The sequence below is a fragment of the Chiloscyllium punctatum genome, chromosome 11 (assembly GCF_047496795.1).
Source record: "Chiloscyllium punctatum isolate Juve2018m chromosome 11, sChiPun1.3, whole genome shotgun sequence".
NCBI classification, from domain to species: domain Eukaryota; kingdom Metazoa; phylum Chordata; class Chondrichthyes; order Orectolobiformes; family Hemiscylliidae; genus Chiloscyllium; species Chiloscyllium punctatum.
The window spans coordinates 110,072,660-110,084,760 of NC_092749.1; the positions used below are offsets into that span (position 1 = coordinate 110,072,660).

The 12,101-nt window shown below is 40.0% G+C and overlaps 1 protein-coding gene across 2 annotated transcripts in view; it reads right to left on the minus strand.

Moving 5' to 3' along the window:
- esf1 (ESF1, nucleolar pre-rRNA processing protein, homolog (S. cerevisiae)) overlaps window positions 1–12,101 on the minus strand; it is a 74,618-nt gene that overhangs the window by 21,800 nt on the left and 40,717 nt on the right. The gene's annotated exons all lie outside the window — the stretch shown is intronic.

Genomic DNA, 12,101 nt, shown 5'->3' on the forward strand with positions numbered 1-12,101 from the left:
GACATTTTTAATTGCATGCTAAGATATACAAAATGCTTCGGTGGTTGACAGAGGCTCCAGTTTCAAAATTCAATTATAATATAAAATGTTACATGATATGAAGTCATCAGACATCACAGCATCTGAACGACGTGAAGAATTGCAAAGAACGGCCATTAAAGATGTTCCTATGGAGTGTGGACACTGCACTGCCCTAGAGGTTCTTTCAGATTAGGCCTGCAGAATCTGTTGCTGTGGTCTCTTTTGGCAATGCAGAGTAAAAAGGACAAACCTCTTTTCCAGCACCCCATCTACCAGGGCCTTCAGGCCCCTATGGACGAAGTGATCTGATGATTTCCCCCTCCTAGCATTGTATTTTGGAATTTTACTGCCATAAACAATGTGCAGTTACTGGCTGGCAGCTTTTGAAATGGTGAGCAATTGGGGTTTAAATATGGTAGTCTTGGAGTGAGTTTCAGAAGATCCTGGCATGGGTAGATTTTGATACCCCTGCTGATCACAATATTGCAATGCTTTGGAGGAGTGATCCATAATTAACGATGTGAACAGCAGAGAATTGTGAGAAAAAAGTTGCCTTGTTTCACAGGGGGAATTCCGCCATGAAACTTCCCAAAATCAATACTTTTCTAAAATACAGGAAGGTTCAGCCCATCATATAGGGTAGGAAAGATAGACAGGATTTATGATTACTTGGAAAACCATAGTTTGATTAGAGATAGTCAGCATGGTTTTGAGAGGAGCAGGTCATGCCTCAAAAACCTTATTGAATTCTTCGATGAGGTGACAAAACATCCTGATGAAGGTCGAGCAGTGGATGTGGTATACATGAATTTTAGCAAGGCGTTTGATAAGGTTCCCCATGGTAGGCTCATTTAGAAAGTAAGGAGGAATAGGATACAGGGAGACCTGTCTGTCTGGATACAGAACTGGCTGGCCCATGGAAGACAGAGGGTGGTGGTAGATGGAAAGTATTCAGCCTAAATGTAGGTTTGCTCATTGAGCTGGAAGGTTCTTTTTAAGATGTTTCATCACCATACTAGGTAACATCATCAGTGAGCCTCTGGCGAAGCACTGGTGTTATGACCTGCTTTCTATTTATGTGTTTAGGTTTCCTTGGGATCCAGCATTCAGCCTGAAGCTCGGTGATCAGTGGTGTTCCACAGGGATCAGTTCTGAGACTCTGTTCTTTTCGATTTTTATAAATGACCTGGATGAGGAAGTGGAAGGGCGGGTTAGTAAATGTGCCGATGACACAGAGGTTGGTGGAGTTGTGGACAGTGTGGAGGGCTGTTGTAGGTTGCAACGAGACATTCATTGAATGCAGAACTGGGCCGACAAGTGGTAGATGGAGTTCAACCTAGAAAAATTTGACATCATTCACTTTGGAAGGTTGAATTTGAATGCAGAATACAAGGTTAAAGGTAGGATTCTTGGCAGTCTGGAGTATACATGTCCATAGATCCCTCAAATTTGCCACCCAGGTTGGCAGGGTTGTTAAGAAAGTGTTGATGTGTTGGCTTTCATTAACACGGCATTGAGTTTAAAAGCCACAAGGTTACGCTGCAGCTCTGGTGGTGTCCTGGTTAGACCACACTTGGAATATTGTGTTCAGTTCTGGTCGCCTCATTATAGGAAAGATGTGGAAGCTTTAGAGAGAGTGCAGAGGAGATTTACAAAGAAGCTGCCTGGACTGGACAGCACATCTTATGGAAAAGCTTGAGGGACCTAGGATTTTTCTCATTCTCACACTCAGAGTCATTGAGATGTACAGCACAGAAACAGACCTTTCAGTTCATCTTGTCCATGCCAACCAGACATCCTAACCTAAACTAGTCCCATTTGCCAGCACTTGGCCCAGATCCCTCTAAACCCTTCCTATTCATATATCCATCCAGACGCCTTTTAAATGCTGTAATTGTACTAGTCTCCATCATTTCCTCTGGCAGCTCATTCCATACACGTACCACCCTCTGTGAAAAAGCTGCCTCTTAGGTCCCTTTTATATCTTTATCCTCTCACCCTAAACCTATGTCCTCCAGTTCTGGACTCCCCCACCCCAGGGAAAAGACCTTATCTATTTATCCTATCCATACCCCTCATGATTTTATAAACCGCTAAAAGGTCACCCCTCAGCCACCAACACTCCAGGGAAAACGGCCCCAGCCTATTCAACCTCTCCCTACAGCTCAAATCCTCCAACCCTGGCAACATCCTTGTAAATTTTTTCTGAACCCTTTCAAGTTTCACAACATCATTCTGGTAGGAAGACCAGAATTGCATGCTATATTCCAAAAATGGCCCAACCAATGTCCTGTACAGCCGCAACGTGACCTCCCAACACTACACTCAATTCTCACTCCCTCTTTCCTTAAAGAAAAGGTGTTATGTTTGCGACTTTCCAAAAATATCTTGGCAGGTCCATTGGAGATTATCAGCTTTGGAGCAAAGAAGAATGAGAGGTAACTTGATAGAAGTATACAAGATGTTGAGAGGCATAGATAGAGTGGATAGCCAGAGACTTTTTCCCATGGCAGAAATATCTATCACGAGGTAATTGGAGGAAAGGTTAGGGGAGATTTCAGCGGTCAGTTCTTTTGGATCAGAAATTGACGAGCTTAAAGACGACAGAGGGTAATGGTTGATTAGAAATGTTCACCCTGGAGCTCAGTTAGCAGTGGTGTGCTGCAAGGATCTGTTTTGGGACCACTGCTGTTTGTCATTTTTATAAATGATCTGGAGAAGGATGGGTAAGTAAATTTGCAGCTGACAGTAAGGTAGGCAGAGTTGTGGATAGTGTGAAAGGATATTGTGGGTAACAGAGGGACATAGATAAGATGCAGAGCTAAGCGGAGAAATGGCAAATGGCGTTAAAGGTGGAAAAGTGTGAGGTAGTTCACTTCAGAAGAAATAACAGGAATACAGAGTACTGGGCTGACGGTGAAACGTTTGGCAGTGTGGATGAACAGAGATCTGTGTGTCCAGGTGCATAAATCCCGAAACGTTGCCACCCAAGTTGATAGGGTTGTTAAGAAGGCATATGATGTATTGGCATTTATTGGTAGGGAGATGGAGTTTCAGAGGCACGAGGTCATGCCTCAGCTGTACAAGATACTGATAAGGCCACACCTGGGGTATTGTGTACAGTTCTGGTCATTATAGGAAGGACGTGGAAGCTTTGGAAAGGGTTCAGAGGAGATTTACTAGGATGTTGCCTGGTATGGAAGGAAGGTCTTATGAGGAAAGGCTGAGGGAACTGAGGCTGTTTTTGTTGGAGAGAAGAAAATTGAAAGGTGCTTAATCAGGGCTTTTAAGATAATCAAAGAGTTAGATAGGGTGGACAGTGAGAGTCTTTTCCTGGGATGGTGAAGGCAAACACAAGTGGATATAGCTTTAAATTGAGGGGTGATAGATCTTGGGGGTAGGTTCTTTACTCAGAGTATAGGGGTGTGGAATGGCCTGCCTGCAACATTAGTAGACTTGCTGATGTTAAGGGCATTTAAATGGGCATTGGACATCCTTAGGGACAATAATGGAACAGTGTCAGTTAGATGGGCATCAGATTAGTTTCCCAGGTCGGCACAACATCGAGAGCCGAAGGGCCTGTACTGCGCTGTAATGTTCAATGTTCTATGTTTACTCATAGATTGGTGGGTGCGTGGAATGCATTGCCAGCAATGGTAGTAGAGTCAGATACAGTAGGGACATATAAGCAACTCCTGGATAGGCATAAGGAAGTTAGTACAATGAGGGGTATGTATGTTAGCTTGATCTGAGAGTAGGATAAAAGGCCAGCACATCATCACGGGCCGAAGGGCCTGTACAGTGCTATACAGTTCTATATTCTAAAACAGTGGGCAATCTAGTCAATTATTATCGAATTATCCTACTCAAAAACCAAGAATAAATTACGCAATGCAAAAATAAATCGATTATGAGCAAGGAAAACATTGCTGTGCACCATCAACAAATTATGGACAGTTCTTAGCTTGCAACATTTGAAATGCACACAACTGCAAAATGCTTGTCTGTAGAGGGCTGTCAAGACTGAATTGCTAAGTATATTAGACACTGAGCTAGGCAGATTTCCTATCGTTAAATAATCAAGGGATTAAGACAGGAAAGGAGTTGAGCATTATCAGGTTAGTCATGATCCTCTCGAATCACTGTGTAGCCTCAGTAGGCCGAATGGCCTCCTTCTGCTCCTGCATCCTATTGTCTTATTATGGAGATTACCCAATCTAAGCCATTACCTTGGAAAGCTTTATCACTCAGTTGTAACCAACTCTCTCAGAATCTACACCACATTACTAAGTCAGAATTTGGACCCAACGTTCCTTCTCGCACATTTCTGGTTGGGTGCAAGTAAGCTGGAAGGCATCCAAACAGTGCTTTGTATAACCTAAATCCACCTGGATGCTCAGTCCAATCGCATTCCCAGTTCCTGAGTACAGGCCTTGATTTCATTTCATTTATTTATTGTCACGTGTATTTTGGTACAAAAATACAGTATAAGGTACTGTACAGAATCCCTACTCTCCAGCACCACCTTAAAACACAGGAAACTAAACCAAAACATAGAAAACAAAGGCGGAAAAAATAAAGGAAGTGTCTCCAACTTTACAGTCCTTCTTGTTAAGTGATCAGTCATGGGCCATGGGGCTGGTGGCCAGGTAGGAATCTCCTTTGCCGTGCCACTATCTGAATGAAAGTAGTCACTCTTCAGCACCTTCTCACCTCTACCGACACCCTAGCCACTATGAATTCTCACTGGACCTTGCCAAAGCAGACGCAACTGTTGCCACCTAGTACCACACTGACCCATACTCAACTCCACCGTTGCCATGAGTCCACTTGGGGTCCAGCTCACTCATGCAGCAGCTGGAGATGCTATCAGGGCTTGTACTGGGCCTAAATCACCTCTGCCACTGTCTCCTCGAATCTGCACAGGACGCAAATGCCATCAGGAAACCAAACTCGCCTCTAGTGCAGCAACCATCATTCTGCCTCAATGATGCAGAGCTCGCAGAAACCCAAACTTGTCTCCGACGTCACTGCTACAAGTCCACACTGCTGGGCCAACGTGCTAATGCTATCGCCGTGACCAAGCTCTTCACAAAGAAGTAAAACAAAGTTTTTTATAAAAGGAAAAAAAATAGAGGAGAATAAAAGATAAGAAACAAAAGAAAAGTGAGTGGAGCAGAGGAGCCCCAGACTCAGAGGCCCTACTCCAGCCCCATCTTACCGGAAGCTCCTGTCCCTTAACTTACAATCAGTGTTCAGAGACCCCCAACCCAATCTTCGTCCTGCTGGTACCATACAGGATAGTAACTTACCTTCTGATTTTCCAGGACCCACTCATATTCTGTGTCTTAAATGGAGCTGGATGCAAAGTTTCTTTTAGGTACTTGTGCAGAAGTTATTCTGGGACCCAGAAAGATGGTAAGAGTGGGAAGTCACGTTAAGAGTAGTTTCACCTCCTTTCCTTGGCTGTCCAACACTCACCCAAACACTCAAGTTATATTCCTTGGAAACCTCTCAACAACACTAAAGGGGTGAAAAACAGTTCACTAACATTACTTGGTTTTAATTTGAGACCTGATGCACAGGTCTTTGTCAACATCTCCCATTTTCTCAATTTCTATGGTGTGCTTTTCATTGCTGCAGCTGTTCGTAAGGTCGTTCTTTCTCTTGCCTTTCGTATTTCTTTCCATTGTCTCACTGAAGAAATAGGCATCAGTACTGACTCAGTCACATCATTGGTGCCTAAGTCAGAGGTTGGACAGCTCAAGCCTCACTCCAGAGAACTGAACATATGAAATCAAAACTGACACTTTATAGCAGCAATAAAGGAGCTCCATAGTATCAGTGCTGTTGTCTTCTTGGTGGAACATAAAAGACTCCATTGGAATATCATGAAGAGGAGGAGGGAGATTTCATTGGCCAACCTTGAACCCACAAAAAAAAGTCAATGCAACCTATTATCTGGATATTTATCACATTACTCTTGGTGAGACCTTGATGTGCATTAGCTGTTTGTTGCCTTTCCCCACATTACTTCAAAACATACTTCATAAGTACTCTCAACATTTGATGCAAATCTTTTCCATTGCCTCAGTTACATTTACATTCATAGTGGATATGGCTACAACCCAAACCTTGTCTGTTATTTTCCAAGATGATAATGGCAGCATTGTCCGTTTTTGCACCATGTTAAGAACTACTCATCCAAACTGACCAGTTGAGAATTGATTCTTAAACAGAAATGGATTATGTAATTAATACCAGAGATGGAGACCATAACAAAGTCTAAAATGCAAAATAAATACCTGGCACTTCTGTTTGGAAGTTCTTGATTATTTATAACACTTAATTCAATAAGGTCAAACTCCATTAGTTATTATCATTGTAAACTTTTAAGCCGCATTCTCATATTCTTGCACATGCAAACTTTAATTATGTCCCATCTACAAGAGATTCCTGAGCTGCACAAATTATTCAATGCCAGAGAATACATCCAGTACATAAACCTGAGGAATGGCAGTTTAGTATCAGATCTTAATTCTCAATTGCCCTGGATAACTAAATCAATATTTTGTTAAAATTTCTAGCAACAACTAATTGACTTCCCTTTTCAAAAAAAAAAGTTTTGTAACAATGGCAAAGGCTAATTGTTATTTGAACATAGGATAATATCTCATCATTGGACCTAATTTTATTACTCATAGTCAGCACATGGTCTCTCACAGACTGGACAGCCTTATTCGGTCTATCCATGTTAACAATTTTTATTCAAAAACAGAAATTGCTGGAAAAGCAATTCCTCAATACAGTTTGAGAAAGTTCTGAACAAGGATCACTCGATCCGAAATGTTAACACTGATTTATTTGTACAGATGCTGCCAGACCTGCTGAGCTTTTTTGCAATTTCTATTTTTGTTTCTGATTTACAGCATCCACAGTTCTTTTGGTCTTTTAACTGTTTTTATTCTTCCTTTCCTAAATTAATTTTACTTGAGTTCCAAAGAAGAATTACTGGATTTGAAACGTTAATTCCATTTCTCTCTCCCCTAATGCTACCAGACCTGAGTTTCAAATTTTAAATCAATACTGTTTATCATCATAGTAAAGCATCCACAATAATTTATTGGCAGCATTCTGGAGATTGATCGATCTTATTATGAGACATCATGGGTGAGTAAAAAAACATCCTGGATGGCGCATTTTCAAGAGGAAAATTTAAATAGTCAATCCAGTCATCTTTCTTTAAACTCATTACCAGCAAAGAGCCAAAAATGATCTTTCCCTTATTTCAAATGGCATGGCCTTTGGCTGATGTTAGTATTGAAGTCCCATTCTCTGGATCACTTATTAAGAATTGCAATTCCCTTATATCTTTACACAATCTGATATTTCCTGAACATCAGATAGAGACAAGTTCATAATTCCTATCAGCTGCTCTTGAGCTTTGCAATCCTTTGCTCTTTCTGGAATTTGTGCCGTGTCCAAGTGTTGGTGTATCCATTAGTTCACCAGTTACCATTCCAAAGGCCTCAGTCAAAGTTAAAAAGGCAGCATTTCAGCATAAACAATGAATGTTAGAAACCACAGACAGCGATGTTCATTCAAATAACACTGCCTTGTAGCTTTAATATCTGATACCTTTCATTTATTAAAACAAACAATATAGGATGAACACCTGAGAAAGTATTGTGTTTGGAGCTTTCACTGGCATACACTGCCAGAGGGAAATTTGAGCATTTTAGAAGCTTACCCTGAGCCCACACATTAGATGGCAATTTTCAGTACTTGCTCTGCTATTTCTAATGTCACATCTTTTAAACTATGTTACAATTTAGGATTTTTTTTAAAAAAGATTATTTTGTGTCTAACGAATGCGTTCAAAAGAAGCTCATAGTCCAGGAATTGTAATTGCATTATTACAAGAGGAGACTTTTGCAGTTATCTATAGGAATTCTGGTAAATGTTTTATATTTCACCTTCACCAAAACAAAAAGGAGAAATAGCAGTGAACACGCAGCTTTCCTCGAATTTATTACAAGCAAAGGGTCTAGAAAATTCACCGTTAATGCTATCTAGATAGTAAAAATTAATTTTTTTTTACCATTTAAAAAAATTTCACAGGATGAGAGTGTCATTGGTTAGGCCAGCATTTATTGCCCATACCTAAATATCCAGAGGGCAGTTAAGAGTCAACTACATCGCTGTGGGTCTGGAGTCACATGTGGTCAGACCTGGTAAGGATGGCAGTGTCTTTCCCTGAAGGACATTAGTGAACCAGATGGGTTTTTCCAATGATCAATAATGAATTCATGCTCTAGACTCAAAAATCTAGATTTTTATTGAATTCAAATTCCACCATCTGCTGTGGCAGGATTCAAACTTCCATCCCCAGACAATTGCCTGGGTCTATGGATTTATACTGTCCAGCGATAATATGACTAGGGTCATGTTATAATACTTTTAACATTTTACACTATTACTTTTCATTTCAAGTTCAAAAACTTCCACTGCACAGCCTACAAACCTTTCTGGCCTTTGTAAATATTTGATTTATATTGATAATTGAAAGACATAACAGCGACAAAATGACTGTTTCAACCAGAGGTAGTGTAAACTGGGAACACACAGACACACAGCTTATTGGTGCAACAAAGATCTCCATTGCTTACAGAAAAGGTGATCATCTATTTACTTTATGCACTGTAACTGCTGACATATATACAACTGGAGAGCAAATATCCAAACACGAGATAAATTAAGTCAGCTTTAATCAAGGTCATGAAGTGGAACATTGCTACATCTGGGTATTACGTCTGTTCGTGCCTTTCCTACTAACAATGTGTTGAAGTTGTTCAAAATTTTGTATAATCCTCTCATTGAAGCTTTGAAGGTGGTTGTTTGTCGAAAGGGCAAAATTTCATAAACTGCTCAAATGCAAGTAAGATTAATGATCATTCTAAGAATTAACTTCTTCATCAATGCACAATTCTTGTAACGTAATATATTATTTTTGTTACTGTGTGCTTTTCTTGTTCATGTCATTAAATTAGCAGCAAACACCCTTCTTATATTATCCAGAGTATCTACCATATGGAGACATTTAACAATCACAGGACAGAGTGAAGTTAGTACACAAAGCGAGAGATATGCGCTGTATCATCAAAACAATCTGTCATATCTTTCATCATCGCTTTGATCTTTTATCAGTTCTCAACTGTGGCAGAATAGTTCACTTTAGAATTTCCTGCAATCTTAACAATTAAAAATGTTTTAAAAGTGGCAATGTGCCTGAGTTGGAGTATTTACTTGGGGGTTAAGCAGAATTAAACCAAAAAATGATTTCTCAATACTTATTCCAAATGCTGTTGCTTCCTGGCAACTATTCAGTGCCAAAAGTAATAGACTGGGATAGTATGTGTCATTACTGTGTTTTCACAAGTAATTCTAAAACAGGTAAACAAAAAAATTTAAAGTAACAATGCTGATCAGTAAAGTAGCAATTATGATCAAAACGATAAAACTAAGAGCACATAAACTACCCTTACATCCCCACTGCCTTGTTACCAATAAGAATTCTTTTCAAAAATAATGCACAGCATTTGGAAGACAAGATTAAGGAAGTGTTATACAATATTACAGAACTCTGGTGAGATCCCACCTGAGCACTGTGTACAGTTTTGGTCAATGAAGGTTTACTGGATTAATTCTGGGAATGATGGAATTGCACCATGAGAAAAGATGGAGTAGAATGGGCTAATGCTTCCAAGTTTATAAAATTGAGAAGTGATTTCATTAAAATATACACATTTTTTTTTGTGGAGTGATATGCTATTTCCCAAGTAGACAGTCTAGATTTAGGAAGAGAGTTTTAGAACAAAGGTTTGACCATTTCAGACTGAGATAAGGAGAAATTTCTTCATTCAAAGAACTGTCAATCTTTGAAATTCTCTACCCAAGAAAGTTGTGCATGCATGGTTGTGGAGTATACTCAAGACTAAGATCAAAAGATTTTTGGACTTGAAAGGATTGAACAGGAAGTGATGTTCAGGTTGAGGATAAGCTATGGTTTTAATAAGCAGTGGATCAGGCTTGAGGGGGCTTACTGCCAAGTATAGTTCATTTTTCTTACTTATTCGTCAAGTAGAGCAATGCGCATTATTACAACCTTTTGGACTTCTTATTGAGTTCAACACCTTCAGATTGTGAACTCACTCCCATTTCTTCCATTTTAGCTTTACTTGTGGCGTTCTTTATTACCATATCCTCTCTCCCCTCCCCCCACTCCAGTGGGACCATCTGTTCTTTCCAGTTTTGCCATTCTTGCATACTGATCACTTAATCTGCACTACCAGCACCCTTTCTGGTAAAAAAAGATACCTAAGGGGCAACTTTTTCACGCAGGGGGTGGTGCACATATCGAATGAGCTGCCAGAGAAAGTGTTGGAGGCTAGTACAACTGCAACATTTAAAAGGCATTTAGATGGGTATATGAATAGGAAGGGTTTGGAGGGATATGGGCTGGGTGCTGGGTGCTGGCAGGTGGGACTAGATTGAGTTGGGATATCTGGTCATGGACGAGTTGGACCGAAGGGTGTGTTTCTGTGCTGTACATCTCTATGACTAAGTGACGATTGGACGGCAGAGCACTGAGTGATTGTGAGCTGCTTTTTTATGGTTGGGGAGGCACAAAACTACAATAATCCCTGCACTGCTGCACTTGCAGACATCATCTCTTATGGTTACTGAGCAACATTAGCAGACGTGTGGGAATGAGTGCACTGCCAGGCAGTCAAGTATGACATTGCTTTTATGTGATCTACTGAAATTGAGGTTAAACATTCTATTCGTAAGCACTGCTTGTGGTATTACTCACAGTGGGAAACTACAGCATGAATTGGGTTTAAGTAGTCAATATTAGAAGGAGATATATATCTGATTTAGGGACTGCACTTCTTTGGATGGCAGGGCAGTTGATGGTCACAGCTGACGTCAATGCTGAACAAGTCAGATCCCATAGTGAAGGGTTCTTGTGGTGCAGTGATAATGTGTCTACCGCTGGGCCAGAAGACCTGGATTCAAGTCCCATCTGCCCAAGACATGTGTCTAAAAAGATTGATATCTAAAAATAAAATTCCATTGTGGAACCTGGCTTGCTGGATCAATGGGTTATCTGTTACTTTTGTTTACTGTGCAGGTCAGTCACTGAATGTCCTCACAAGAGGCTGCCAATGTACTTCTAACAAAAGACTATAAATGATCATAATACGAAAGAAAAGTAAGAACTATGTTACACTAAACATGAACTATTTGAAACAATTTCATTATAAATATCAGAAAGGTTCAATCCTTTGTGACCCTGAGGGATCTGCACATTTCAGTTCCAAGTATTATTATTGGTTCCATTCTGCTGGGTAAACCATTGTTTTAAAAAAAGTGACAAAATTCATTACGCACTTTTTAAAAAAATATGCACGGCATTCCTTATCCTTCATCCTTCTCAGATTGTTTAGCAAGGACAGCCAAAGTATTAAAAGTCTGCCAACTATTAACTTTTGGGATTTAAAAATCAATGATGTTTCAGATACAACATGCTGTGCTAAAACCACAGACTAACATATTACGACATTTAAAACCTAAAGCTAAATAAAGTGAAACTATGCTCTCTCCAGAGATATTTATTTGGTTAATGATATCCACTTTATCCCTGAGGATTGAAACTGTTGTTATTTTCTTGAGAAAAGCCCATGGGTGAAACATATGGCTTGTGATCAAGACCTCAGATCTCTGATTAGATTCTCATGAAGGCTTGTCTTGAATCAAAAGCAGTTATTGAACTACATCTGGAGTACTCAATTAACTTCAAGAAGAAGGCAGGACACAATCTTCAAATTTTCTACCCTTTTGAAAATGCACCTGTCGAGTTAAATAAACTTCACACTGATTGTTTAGCCTCCCCATACCACAGCAAACTGCGTAGAAGTAAAAGTATATCTGCAGGACAGCAAGCAGCAATACACAATTAAAATCTTATGTATGCAGATGTGGTCCTCAGTGGAAGTTTTACATTGTGTGTACACAAA